The sequence below is a fragment of the Nelumbo lutea genome, chromosome 1 (genome assembly GCF_056320005.1).
Source record: "Nelumbo lutea isolate HS-2025 chromosome 1, American lotus-T2T, whole genome shotgun sequence".
Taxonomy (NCBI): Eukaryota; Viridiplantae; Streptophyta; class Magnoliopsida; order Proteales; family Nelumbonaceae; genus Nelumbo; species Nelumbo lutea.
In genome coordinates, this window is record NC_142684.1 from 169,146,328 (window position 1) to 169,160,483 (window position 14,156).

Genomic DNA, 14,156 nt, shown 5'->3' on the forward strand with positions numbered 1-14,156 from the left:
GCTTAGTTTTTCTTGTTTTTGAAATATGAATGTAGATAATGTTGTTCTGAAATCTGAATAAGTGACAATTGACTATTTTAACCCTAAATATGAAATGGCTTGTTTGACTTTTAACAAATTAGTTATTAATTAAGGGCATTAAATGAATATAAAATAATTAAATTAATAACAATATTTTTATTTTTATCACAATACAAGGACATGGGACTGTCAACAAAAAATCCAAGTGCACCCAATAGATTTTTTATCCACATAACCTTAGCAACTTCATGGGACATAGCTCTGTACTCAGCTTTAGCACTAGTCCTTACAACATTTTGTTTCTTCTCCATGTAACTAGGTCCCCCCCCCCCCCCCACTACAACCACCACAATGGTATAGTAACCACTGGTGGACTTTCGATCATCAACTATTCCAACCTAATCAGCATCTATACATACCTTAATTTTTAAATGTCAAATTCTAGAACAACAAGCAACCCTTGGAAACTTCTTGAGAAACCTGAGAATTCTTTCAACTACTTCTAAGTGTGAAATCTTAGGCATGCATGAACTGGCTAAGAACACCCACAACATAAGCAACGTTCAGTCGAGTCATGGACAAGTACAACAACTTCCCTACAAGTCTCTGGAATTGCTACACATCCTTGATAATCTAACCACCACAATCACCCAGCCTGTGATTTGGATCAATGGGAGAATCAGTTGGTTTCACCCCCAATTTTCCTGAATCTTGTAGTAGTCTGGAATGTATTTCCACTAACAAATGAAAATTCTCTTTTGTGAGTGAGCAACTTCAATTCCAATGAAATATTGCAAGGGACCTAGATCTTTCACCTCAAACTAAGTGGCTAGAAACTACTTTGGTTTTTAAATTTCAGTTTTTCATTCATCAGTGATCACTATATCATCAACATAGACTATCAAGGTTGCAATTTTTCCTTCTCCTTTTTTCACAAATAATTTATGATCCATCTGACACTGTTTGTAGCCAATCCACTACAAAGCTAAATGAAACTTGCTAAACCAAGCCTTTTGTGATTGTTTTGGTCCATACAAGGATTTCTTTAGCTTGCACACTTTCTACCTACTGCCTTAAGCACAAAAGCTTGGGGGTTGCACGATGTACACTTCTTCAATGTCACCATTCAAGAAAGCATTTTTTATATCCAACTGATGGAGGTTCCAATCAAGGTTAGCTGCCAAAGAAAAGAGGACTCTGATAGAATTTATCTTAGCAACTTGGGCAAAGGTAATCTACTCCATATACTTAAGTGGACCCTTTTGCCACTAATTGGGCTTTATACCTTTTCACTGCTTCATATGCCCTATGCTTCACTATAAACACCCACTTACACCAAGGCATAGAAAGAGGGTGAACTATTTTCATAGGAAAAAAATGAGAAATAGGGTTCTTAGTAATCAATACCTAACTCCCTTTCTTTGAGTAATAGGGATATCTAGGTCATCAATAATAGAAGAATGACAATGGGTTCAAACATATCAAAGGGAATAAGGGTATCTAGTTGGAGAGGACCTACCCTCGGTGAATCTGATGATGTTGGTGGTATAGTTTTTTATTGTTCCACAACTCTTGAACCTGGCTGACCCTTGTGATGACGAAAGAAGACACGAAATGGAGGAGGGTCAAGAAGATGAGAAAGCTAAGCCTAAACCTGTTTCTCTTCAGCCCTATACTCCTCTTAAGGAAACAGAGAAGAAGGGATTTACTTCCAAAGAAAGACACATCCATAGAAACATAATACTTTCTAGAAACATGATCAAAACACTAGTAACCCTTTTGAGAATGATAGCCCAAGAAAAAAATAAGAATAGTACGAAGATCAAGCTTACCATGAATTAGAGATAAGGGAGCTTTGAGAAATAAGAGCTCATGTGGAGCCTTGTACTTCAACAACTGAGATGGCATTTAGTTAATGAGATTTGCAGCACAAAAAAAAAACTTCCATCCAAAAACATTTTGGAACATTTATGAAGCAATAATCCACGAGCAACTTCAAGAAGATGGTGTTTTTTTCTTTCAACAATGTCATTCTACTAGGGTGTTTTGACATAAGAACTATAGTGAAGAGATCCGCACAAAGCAAAAAACTTTGTGAGGTTGCTACAAAAATACTCTTTGGCATTGTCGAATTGGAATATTTGGATTTCTATATGGAATTGGGTGAATTTAATGCACTGGAAATCCTTTACTATTATGGACACTTCATCTCTAGGTTGCATTGGTAAGTATATCTAGAGTAATCATCAATAAGTGTAATGAAATATTTATAACCAGTCTCAGAAAGTAAAGTAATAGGGCCCCAAACATCAAAATAAACAATATGGAAATGAAATTTAGATTTATTATTTCTTGAAGGAAAATGATTTCCACAATGTTTGCTCAACTGAAAAGTTTGACATGTGAATTCAGAGACCAACACTGACTTCAACAACTCTGGAAACAAAATTTTTAATGACTCAAACGATAAATGACCCAAACGACTATGCCACAAATATGCTTAACTCTTACTAGATGCCACACTCCGTAACTACAAGACCAACTTTGTTCTCCAGCACGTATACACCATTTACCATACCACATCTACAAATTATCTTTCTCGAGGCCAAATCTTGTACCTTACAGAAAGAAGGAAAAAAAGTTACTGAGCAGTTTAACAAACTTATAATACTACAAACAAAAAACAAATTTATAGGCAAATTTGCAACATGTAAGACATTAGAAAGGGTAAGGCCAAAGGGAAGGGAAATGGTTTCTTGACCAACTGTGATGGAGAATGAGCCATCAACTATTTTCACCTTATCCCTACCAAATAGAAGATGATAGGACTAAAAGCAATTTGATTTATCAATCCTATGGTTCAAGGCTCCGGAATCTATTATCCAATGAGAGTCTAAAGAATGAGAAGACACATGGAAAGTTGTGGCAAAGTTACCTGATGTAGATGCAAATGAAGTTGATGGTGTAGAACCAAAATCCATCTGACAAAAGGTCCTACCTTATAACTCAAGATGGTCATAGAATGAATTGATGTTGTTTTCCTTTGGATCAAAGCCAAGAGGATGTTCTTAACTCTTGAGCCCATTTAGGCTCCTAATGGAGATCCCAACAAGTGTCCCTAGTATGCCTAGACCAAGAATCAAAATATCGACACGGGCCGATATGCCATCTTCTCCATTTTTTTTTTGTTTTTCTCAATCTAATTAAGAGGGGTCAGTTTAAGGCCCATTTACCCCTTGAACCATGGTCTGACCCGAAACACCCACTATAGGGGGATATCAGTCGATACAGCCTGATATGTATCAAAATTTTGAACCTTGGCCTAGAATTCTCTCATCTTTGTCATCCACTTTCTTTTGAAAATCTCCTCTCTTAACAGAACTTGCATCACTTGCATTTGCACCTCACTTAACTACCAAAGCAACTAGTTCTCCCTCAAAAGAATTCATCACATTTCTCCTATTCTCTTTTGACTACACTAAGACATACATTCTTGAACAATTAGGAAGGAAGATCTTTCCTAAAACCTGCACCCTGATGGATTCATACATAGGATTCAGTCCCAAAAGGAAGAAAAACACTTATTGCTAAGAAACCATAAACTTATAAGCCTTGGCATTTGCATCACATTTCTAGTCCATATTCAAGTAATGATCCAATTCCCTCCAAATAGATGTTAAATCTAAGTAATAAGATGAGAGAATCTTCTCTCCCTATCTACAAGTAGAAGATTCAAACTACAATTAGTATATTTTTGCATAATGACTTTGCTCAGAATATGTGGATTTTTCTTACTCCCAAATTTCAAAAGTTGTCTTTGCCCACATAAAACTTTTCCTCACTTGTGGCAACATGGGGACTAAGAGCCACAACATCACTATACTATTTCTTGATTCCACTTATCATGTTCTACACTCTTAGACTTTGTTTCCTTAATTCTTCCATTTATGTAGCCAATTTTTCTCCTTGCAGTTATGTAAAGTTTAATTCCCTCCAACCATTCTAGGTAGTTAGTCCATCTAAGGGAACTACAACCACAGGAAAGTTCATATCAAAACCCCCACTCACTCCACCATGTCTAATAAACACACCATAAATGGTTGAATCCTCTGAACACATGTTAACAAGGACTGTTGTTATGGTTCAACAACACAATAGGCACAAGAAGATAGAGAGACAATCACCAGACCACTCAAGCTTATACAACAGTCAAAAAAAAATGTTCACCACTGTCCACACACTATGCAGGTATTGGAACACTTCTAGAACTGGTTTGGAAGCCAAAAATAACAAAACACATATCAAGAAAGGGTTGTATAGCCTCTACGAACATCAAACACCCCTCTTCTAGGGCACACAATTACATTTTCATAGGAAAAAGGTGAATAAACCTACTGTCGCTGCTTGTACAGGTAATTTTAGACCTACAAACCACTACCTGAACATACAAGGGTCACATGATCCACATAGAGGAAGAGAACATACCTCAAACACCCTCACTGCAATCTATCACCACACATACAGGCAATATCTTTGCACACAACCAAGAAGAAAAAGAGAAAAAATTAAGTTGATCCCCTCAAACCTACCATTGGAGTATACTTTCCTTGATATGGAGGAAAAAACAACAAGAGAGAATAGGAATCCTTGATCGAATAGTCCTTAGAACGAATATCCCTACTCTTATACCATGTAAACTTTGGAGAAAACCAGTAGAAGATAGGAAGAAGAAGAGAAAAGAAGATATGGGAGAAAACATTTGAGATTCAAAAGTTCTTGCTGATTGTGCCAGCAATGGTATTTATACTAGGGTGACCCAATACAAAAATAAAAGAGGGGAAATTACAAAAGTTCCCCTATGGCACTAAAGCTTAAACTAGTGGCAGATTCAACAATTTCTTCACTGTACCAAAGGCTTCAACATGGAGGACTGTGCAACACTGCTTTACTTCATCCATATCCATCTTTAGCTATATAGCCTAAGATAGAATGACTTTATTTGTGGGACTAGTAGAAAACTCAGGCATCAATCCTAAAGTACAATTTCGAACACCATCAGACAGACTCCTTGTAGTAGCAAGTCAGTAACTTCAGGGCCTATTTTTGAAGTTCCATCCTTCATTGCTTATTTACCAAGACAAAACTCAGCCACCTTCATTTGGTTCAGTATATGTGTGCATGTTTTGTTTGCAAAAATGACATTAACTAAACTCATAATCTTAAAGGTGGCAAGTTTGTGAACAATCACTTGATCAACCATCATTCTCTTAATACAATAAAATAGAGTGAGAGTGAAAATTAGTGGCAAGCCTTCTGGAATTTATGCAACCATAATGATAACAGTAGCTGTGGTATTTATGGGAAAAAAACTCATGGGTGTCCAACAATGCAGTTGTTGAATTAATACAATATCCTGTGTACCTGAAGAAGTGCACCAGCATCATCACAAAAAAAAAGGGAGTGCAATAATAAAACCAATCTTTTGGTAATCTATAGGCAAGCCTATTCTACTGAGCTTGTAGTGGTGTCTGCTTTGCTGAACCATAGGTAGTGGAGCTCATCATCTCACCCCATGTTGTGTTCATGCCCACAAGCATTCGCTAGTCTCTATCTACCTCCTTGTTCCCAGAGAATAGGAACAGATTCTCACTGATGTGGATGCCAAAATGATCACTTTCCCTTGTCCAACTGTTGGACCCATCCACTTGTACATGTGAGAGGGGACCATCTAACAACAATTCATCTGCTGGAATCTGACCTCCAATCTTTGGAGAGACAACATCTCCAACCACATTGTGAAAGATGGAGACGTGTTTTCTCTTTCCTCCTCTGACAACATCCACCCCATTTATTGTGCTCTCATCTGAAATACTTTAAATAGTCTTGATTATCAAAACGTATTCATTTCAGAGAGACTTACAACAACTAAAATAGAAAGAATTATACTCGAAAAACTATATAAACCCATTTTCAGCCCATGTGTGGTAAAAATCCCAAGATAGAAGGGGCTGTAGATTAAAATGATGGGAACAATTGTCTCCTTGAAACATTCCACCAAAAAATGGAAGAAGCCTTTTGCAGGAAGGCTCTCATATGTATTGAAACCAAAAACATTTTGCCTGTTGCTCATATAGTTTAACCATGAATTTCATTATCCACATCAGTTTGAAGAAGCTTAGCAAGTCCACTATCCTGACCAAACTAATAAAGATACTCCAGTTTCTTCTCCTTAAACAAATCAACAAGCGTTCTCTGGTCAACAATGGTAAAAGGTTTGATGTTGCCACTTAAACCATTATCATGAGGAGATATACAACTAGTAATGAAGGATGACAGACACAATATGTTGTGGAAGAAGTTTTGATTCTTTATAGCCATGATATCTTCAGAAAGAGAAACCAAAACTTGTCTAGAGTAGATGACTACATAAGCCAAGTGCTACCTCTTGTGATATTTGGTGAGGATAGGATTGTTAGGGAAGAACAAACTAGCAATGTCAAAGTCTTGAGCACAAACAAGATTTTTGGACAACCCCAAGATGAAAACAATGAAGAGAACAAGGACAGTAAGTACTTTCTCTGGAAGAAGGAAGAAGTAAAAGAACTCTTTTACATGTGAAAGGAGAATGAACCAAGTTCCCATAGAGGTGTAATATATGCATTCTCTTCAAGCCTTATGGGAAGAAAGGTTAGTAGGTTTAGTAGGTTAGTACTCACACTAGTTGTGTCATAATTCCCCTCATTCAAAGTTAAAACAATAAATGAACAGTAAACAATAATTACTGAAATATAAAAGAGAAAATATTGAAGGAATAATTCGGCTAACCTTGACTAGTTAGGGCCGAGTACGACTTTATTTATAACCACAGTGATTGAGTTACAATGGGATTTACAAAGGATAAGAACCAAGATGATAGACATTATCTGGTTTAGCTAAGGGTTATCTAGGATAGCTCTTATCTTGAATGAGGATTAGAGTTATCCTAGTTATTCTAGATAGGTTAGTTATCTACAAGAATCCCAGAGATTTGGGTTACTCAAGCTCGATGGGCCTGGAGTCTTTAGAGTTTGTCGTGGTTGTGCATGGGCCCATGGACCTCTACGTTATTATCGCCCCGCAACCTGAATGGGGTGACGTGATGCTTGGCCCGAAGGTGAGCAAATCTTGATGTGGAGAGTGGTTTTGTGAAAACATCTGCTATTTGATATGTTGTGGAAACATACAAAGATCTGAAGCTTCCTCTGAGTGACAAAATCTCGAAGAAAATGAAAGTCCACCTCTACATGCTTAGTTTGAGCATGAAAAATAGGGTTGGCTACTAGGTGGGTAGCACCCATATTGTCGCACCTGAGTATGGGCGGAGGAGCCAAAAAACCAATGTCTTTGAGAAGAGACTGAATCCACAGTAGCTCTGTCACAGTGTTGGCGAGGGATCTAAACTCAGATTCCATGCTGGAGCGAGTTATGGTCTGCTGCTTCTTGGAGCTCCAGGAAATGAGATTGGAACCAAGATAAATGGCATAACCTCTAGTTGAGTGCCGGTCATCCAGACAACTAGCCCAGTCCGCATCAGTATAAGCAACCAATTGGCGAGATAAGGAACCCCGAAAGTGGAGACTATGAGAGATAGTACCCTTGAGATAGCGAATGATTCACTTGACTGCTGCCCAAAGGAGATATCTGGGTGAGTGATGGTGACATACTACAAAGCTCCAACAATGTTGCGGTACTCTATGGGATTAGGCAATGGATTTCTAGAATCCTTGGAGAGTTGGCTAGAGGTAGCCATGGGTGAGCTTGCAGGTTTGGCGCCTTCCAGGTTCGTTCGATGTAACAGATCGAGAATGTAATGCTGCTGAGAGAGCTACAAACTGCCAGAGGAATGACTAACTTCGACATCCAAGAAATAATGAAGCGAGGCTAAATCCTTTCGAGGAAATACCGAAGAGAGTGATTTAAGAAAATCATCAATGGTAGCAACAAAATTCCCAGTTAGAATTATGTCATCAACATACACTAGTAGGACCAGTACTGATTGTTTTGAGATGAATATAAAAAGAGACGGATCAGTGGCAGAGTTGTGAAACCCCATTTGTTTGAGGATTGAGCTCAAACGTGAGTACTAGGCTCGAGGTGCTTGCTTGAGGCCATAGAGAGACTTTTTTAATTTACAGACATGAGTTGGGTGTGTGGGGTCAACAAACCCTTTGGGCTGATGCACATAGATGTCTTCCTCAAGTATGTCATGAAGAAAAGCATTATCTATATCCAATTGATGGACAAGCCAGTTGTGCGCAAGGGCAATTGAGAGAATCATCCATATAGTGATCGGTTTGACAACTTGACTAAAAGTGTCAAACTAATCAAGTTCTAGGACCTAATTAAAGCCTTGGGCAACCAGCCAGGCTTTGTAGCAATCAATTGATCCATCGATCTTCTTTATTTTATAGATCCACTTAGTTCCGACGGTGTTCATGGAAGGATCATACGGAACTAAGTGTCAAGTATCATTTTTAATGAGAGCCTGATATTCTTTTTGCATAGCCATTTGCCAATTAGTGGATTTTGTAGCTTGATTAAAATTTTTTGGTTCTTGCTCTTCGAGGAGAGTAAGAAGAGCGGAGGGAATTGGATACCTTGTCGCAAGCAGAGATCAAGGAAGGATACCATCCATAGATCGGGTACGCAGGGAGTGAGAGTGTACCGGCTGTGACACTAGAGCTGTAGTATCCAAAAGATCTTGAATGCTACGGTACCTTTGTGGTCGATCAGAAGAAGTCTGATCTGAAGGTCCTGAAACTAGAGAGGTAGTAGCCAAACTAGAGTTGGATGCAGGAGAAGTTAGGGTGTAATGCTGCTACGATGAAGATGGCGGGCATGAGGGTTCAGAATTCCGAGAAGCTGGTACTGAGATGAAAGTACCTGAAGAAGCAGGAGATGCACAAGGGGTTGCTTCAGCAATTCCCGGAAATAAGCTCTCATCAAACACAACATGTTGAGCTATGAAGATATGCCCTGAAGGAATATGCAGATAGCGATACCCCTTGTGGGAGGTACTGTAACCAATGAAAATGCACTAAAGTGACTGAAACTGGAATTTATTCTTGTTGTAGGGTCACAGAAAAGGATAACAAGCATAGCCAAAGCAACACAGCAAAGAATAATCAAGAGAGGACTGAAAAAGCTTCTCATAAGGGGACATAATGTTCAGTACCTCAGTTGGCATTCGATTGATAAAAAAAACTATAGTTTCAACCACATCAGCCCAGAAGGAGAAGGCGAGTTTAGAGGAGGCCAGTAGAGACAAGGCAGATTCAACCACGTGTCTATGCTTCCATTAAACTGACCCATTATGCTTATGTGTGTGAGGTCATGCCAATCGATGTGTGATTCCTTGAGAATTAAATAGAACCTCTACATGTCTCTTGAATTTAATAAATAAATCAAATACATCTGATTTTCGAGCCATAGGATACACCCAAGAAAATTTTGAAAAATCATCCATAAAAATAACATAATAAGAAAATCCACTATTTGATTTAACAAGAGCAGATCCCCATACATCTGAGAAAAAATAAATCTAATGGATGCCTTGACTAAGAACTAGACGACTTCATGGGCAATCTATGACTTTTGCCCATTTGACATGACTCACAAACTAACTCACTAACACTAGATCTAGTAAACGGAAGACCAAATCTAGAAATAAATTTTCGTACATTACGCATGGCTACATGACTGTACCAAAGATGCCAACCATGAAGTGGCATGCGTTCCCCAAGAAGTGTTTCAGGAGTGACTTTGGTTGAAGCAAGAAAGCTGTACAATCTGTCTCTACTGACCCCTCAAAGCAGGATTCTCCCCGTATAATCCTTCACATAGCAGTAGTCACAGTGAAACTCAAAGAATAAATCATTTTCTTTTGTAAATCGACTTATAGATAGTAAATTTTTGAAAATAGAGGGAACATGGCTGATATCTTTCAAAGAAAAAGCATGCTGATTAAATTTCATAGAGGAAGACCCTGTATGGTGAATATTTAAACCTTGACCATTGCCAACTTTCACCTGACCCGGTCCAGTATACTTAGTGTGATTCTACATTTTTTCTAGATCCGGAGTTGTGATGGGTAGCTCTAGAGTCTGGATACCAGTTGGGATCGAAATTATTTTCATACTGATACTGAAGGGTATTGACGCCTCCATGGAAAGCAAATGGTTCATTGTAGGAATTATTAGAAGTAAAACCAAAAGCATATTTTGCTTTCTGACATTGTAGAGCACTATGTCCAAATTTATTACAGATCAGGCAGGTAACATTATTCTTACCTCCATGTCCTCCAGAAAACTGATGAGGTTGATTTTGAAAGGACTGGCGATTGTATTGTGGAGATCCATGTCCACGCCCCTGACTCTATTATTATTGAAATTTGGATAAAATTGTTGAGGGGTCTTCTGAGGATTACCTTTCTTGGGAGGAACGCCTACCAAATTTGCACTTCGAGAGTCAGAGGTGAGAGCTAAATCTTCAAGCCAACTTTCATGATTCAAAAGTGCTCCCATGATGTCTGCAATACCAAGATCTGCTACATCTGGTCAATTAGTAAGTGTTGTAACCATAGACTCGTATTTGCTTCCTAAGCCAGAAAGAATATAAAGTACTAATTCTGATTTGAGAACTGGTTCAGAGAGGCTATCAACAATAGATTTGGCTCGTTGTATATATGCAGAAATAGAGAGAGATCCCTTTTTGAGATTTTGCAGTTGTCGCAGCAACTGCAGTACCCTAGAGCAGGAGTGGATGGAATAACTATGAGGAAGGGAAGTCTATACCTCTGATGATGCTGATAGACCTACCATTTGTGCCATAACTCCTTCAGTGAGAGAGGAGATCAGCCAACTCAATACAAGTCGATCTATGTCCATCCATTTTTCAAATTCACGGTTAATAATCATTCCCGTACCATCTAGATTTGGTGTAACTTCAGGTGGATGTTTCTTCTTCCCTTCCACAAGCTCCAATAGATGATGGTGTCGTAGAATAGGAAGGAACTGGGTGCGCCACAACAGATAATCATCACTTCTGAGTTTGATAAGAAGGTAATGAGTAACATTCTGGATTGAAGGGAGCGAACTGCTCATTGTTGAGCTACTGTTGGAAGCTGCTGAACTGCTACCATGAGTACCCGTCTCTGTCGACATGGCTCTAATACCAAGTTAAAACAATAAATGAATAGTAAATAATAATTACTAAAAAATAGAAGAGAAAATATTAAAGGAATAACTCAGTTAACCTTGACTGGTTAGGGCCGAGTACCACTCTATTTATAATCATAGTGATTGAGTTACAATGGGATTTACAGAGGTTTGGATTACTCAAGCTCGATGGGCCCATGAACCTCTACGTTATTATTCACTGACATGCCAATTTGCGGAAGCATTACTGATGGCAAGGAACAACATCTTTATACATAATAAAAGCCAAAAACACAAGCACATTTAAAAACTTTGTACTTTTACACTCAAGTTAAGGTTATTCAGCCAAACAAAGTGCACTCTTATTTCGTAATCCATGTATAGCAGCAAGGATTTTGACACGTCTGACATATTAAAAATGTGTGTATGTGCATGCGTGCGTGTGAATGTGCCAATATGCTAAGTAGATGGCTATAAATGTTTGGCATTCCCATGTTGGACAAATACTTGATCAGTACAACACAATATACTGACAGACACTAATTTATAACATGAAGCACTTCTAAAATATGCAATAGAATATACTTTAACAAATCAATACTACGAAAACTGTAGACATTTGCAGCTAAATTAAATTTTGCAAGATTTAACAAGTGAGAAGAACTGATTTGGGGTATGTCCCATTTTCAATAAACTGGGCACATCCCATTGAATAGATAAAAGATACCCGTGTTTATAGTGATAAACAATAATTAGGAAAAAATGTGTCTTTCAAAGATGTATAATTTGACAAATTATTAGGATTTTTCCCCACTTTGCCAAAATTGAGATGCACCCAAATCACAACCCTTGAGAATGATTTTTTTTAGTTGGAAAAGAATGATGTACAAGAGGGATATTTCTAACACCCTGCAGAAACGAAGGCTAGTCCCTACCGTACAAGAGGGTTTTTATTTTTTAGTTTATTGTAACAGAGCTGCAGTTGGTTAGGCTGCGTTTGGAAGAGGTTTAAAATCTCATTGGTGTAAAACCTCACCACCAGTTTAGTTTTTCCAATGTTTGTTTGGAGTGTAAATCAAGGTCGATGTAAAACTTCACTTCAGCTCAGATTTGTAGGTATTTGGATTGAGTGGAGTTTTACATCGTAAATCAATGTAAAACATCGCTTATGATGAGGTTTTACATCAATAAAATCAATGTAAAAACTACATCAATAAGCACATTTTTCTATGCTAGCAAGCACTTTTACACCAATCACATTTTACACTGCTTCCAAACGCAACATTATGTTTTGATTAACATCAATGACAGGGTGGTTGCAGCAGTAGACAGATCTGTAAGTAGGGTTGCAACTTGGGCAGGCCCAGATTGGGCTTTTGTCAATTGAATGGTCCCAAGCCCAAAGTAGTGCAAAATGCTAACTTGGGCCAACCCGAGTTGCACTCCTATCTCATCTGTAAGGCCCAAGATACCAGGGAAGCTGAATGGCAGGCACTCATCCAAGGTCTTTTTACAGTTAAACAAAGAGACCTCCTTGAAGTGAATAGAGGTTGAAGTTAGGTTGCCAAGACTAAGGAGAAAATTTTGGAGGATGTTCAGGCTGCATTTAGCATTCCTTATTTTAAAAATTTATCTTTTTTTTCGCAGCTAAAAACTCTAATGTTCATAGGAGCATTTTAACTGCAAAAAGGAGATAAATCCTTAAAATAAGGAATGTAAATGCAGCCTCAGAACCTTAGACAAGAGGTTTCTACAAGAGGTTTTTTGCATGAACTTTCTTCAACCAAATCAAACATACAGCAAGAAATGTTGCTACTGCAAGAAACATACAGCAAGAAAATTGTTGCTACTGCAAGAAATTTGAAGGAGGTTGTTGGGATGCCTAACTACTAAAGTAAAAGCACCGACTGTTGAAAAGGAAGGCATACAGGCTGAGATGGGAGACAGCTACTCTAAAGCTTGAGAAGATAGAGGAAGAGATTAATCGTACTGCGAGTGGGCTCCAAGAGATTGAAGCTCTAATTTTATCCAAGAAAAAAGAGGCAGCGATGGTAAGGTGTGGGAGACTACGGTTAGTTGTTGATGCAGCTATGACAAAAAGTTTAGGAGCTATAGAATTGGGTGACATTGAAGAGGCCAGTATTTTAATCAGAGGCTGAAGAAGCAAACTCTGTGTTAGAGATTGTGTCTCAGATGCATGGTTTTCAAAACCGGACCAGACTGGACGGTCGGATCAGAAAATCGGAAATCAGTCATTGGACCTATTCTGTTTTCTCCCAAAACCGTTATTGTCCTCAAAACCATTGATTTTGGTCAGTAAACCGTTAAACCGGATGATTATCATTCAAACAGTTTTGACCATTTTTCAATTTTTTTAGTTTTTTTAATTTTTTTTATCAGAACAGGCCAATCATTCGGATCGAACGACTAAACCGTTCAATCTGATAATTGGACCCCTGACCGATTCAATCATCGATTCGTTTTTAAAAACCATGCTCAGATAAATTTCAGGAGCATCAGAATACAAAGGAAGGCAAGATGACCTGTCACTCTTCTCAACCGACTACTCCCACTAAGAACATATGTTTATCACCAAATAGATAAAAGTTATTTTGAAGTTTTCAAATCCTTCTTGTACTATAACTCTTTGTATTGCTCCAAGCCTCCACTATAAATTGAATGTTATCAATCTGGCTCGACATTTTTAAAGAGGATGAATTTGGAAATCAATCATATTTATTAACTACAGGAAGAGCTTTGACCAATCAAAGCACCTCTTATTTTTTTATGAATACCATATTTTATGGTACTGGTTAATTGACTGTAAATTTTGTCAAAAATCGATGATAAATAATTAATAATTTTGTCATTAAGAGTGATCTCTTACGATTTAATGATAAATTATGATAAGATTTCTTTTTTAATTTTTAAACAATAGAC

At 37.9% G+C, this 14,156-nt stretch overlaps 1 pseudogene; it reads right to left on the reverse strand.

Annotated features, from left to right (window-relative positions):
* Positions 1-4,892: 4,892 nt before the first annotated feature.
* LOC148879089 (calcium-transporting ATPase 12, plasma membrane-type-like) lies at positions 4,893-11,222 on the reverse strand (annotated as a pseudogene).
* Between the last annotated feature and the right edge of the window lie 2,934 nt (positions 11,223-14,156).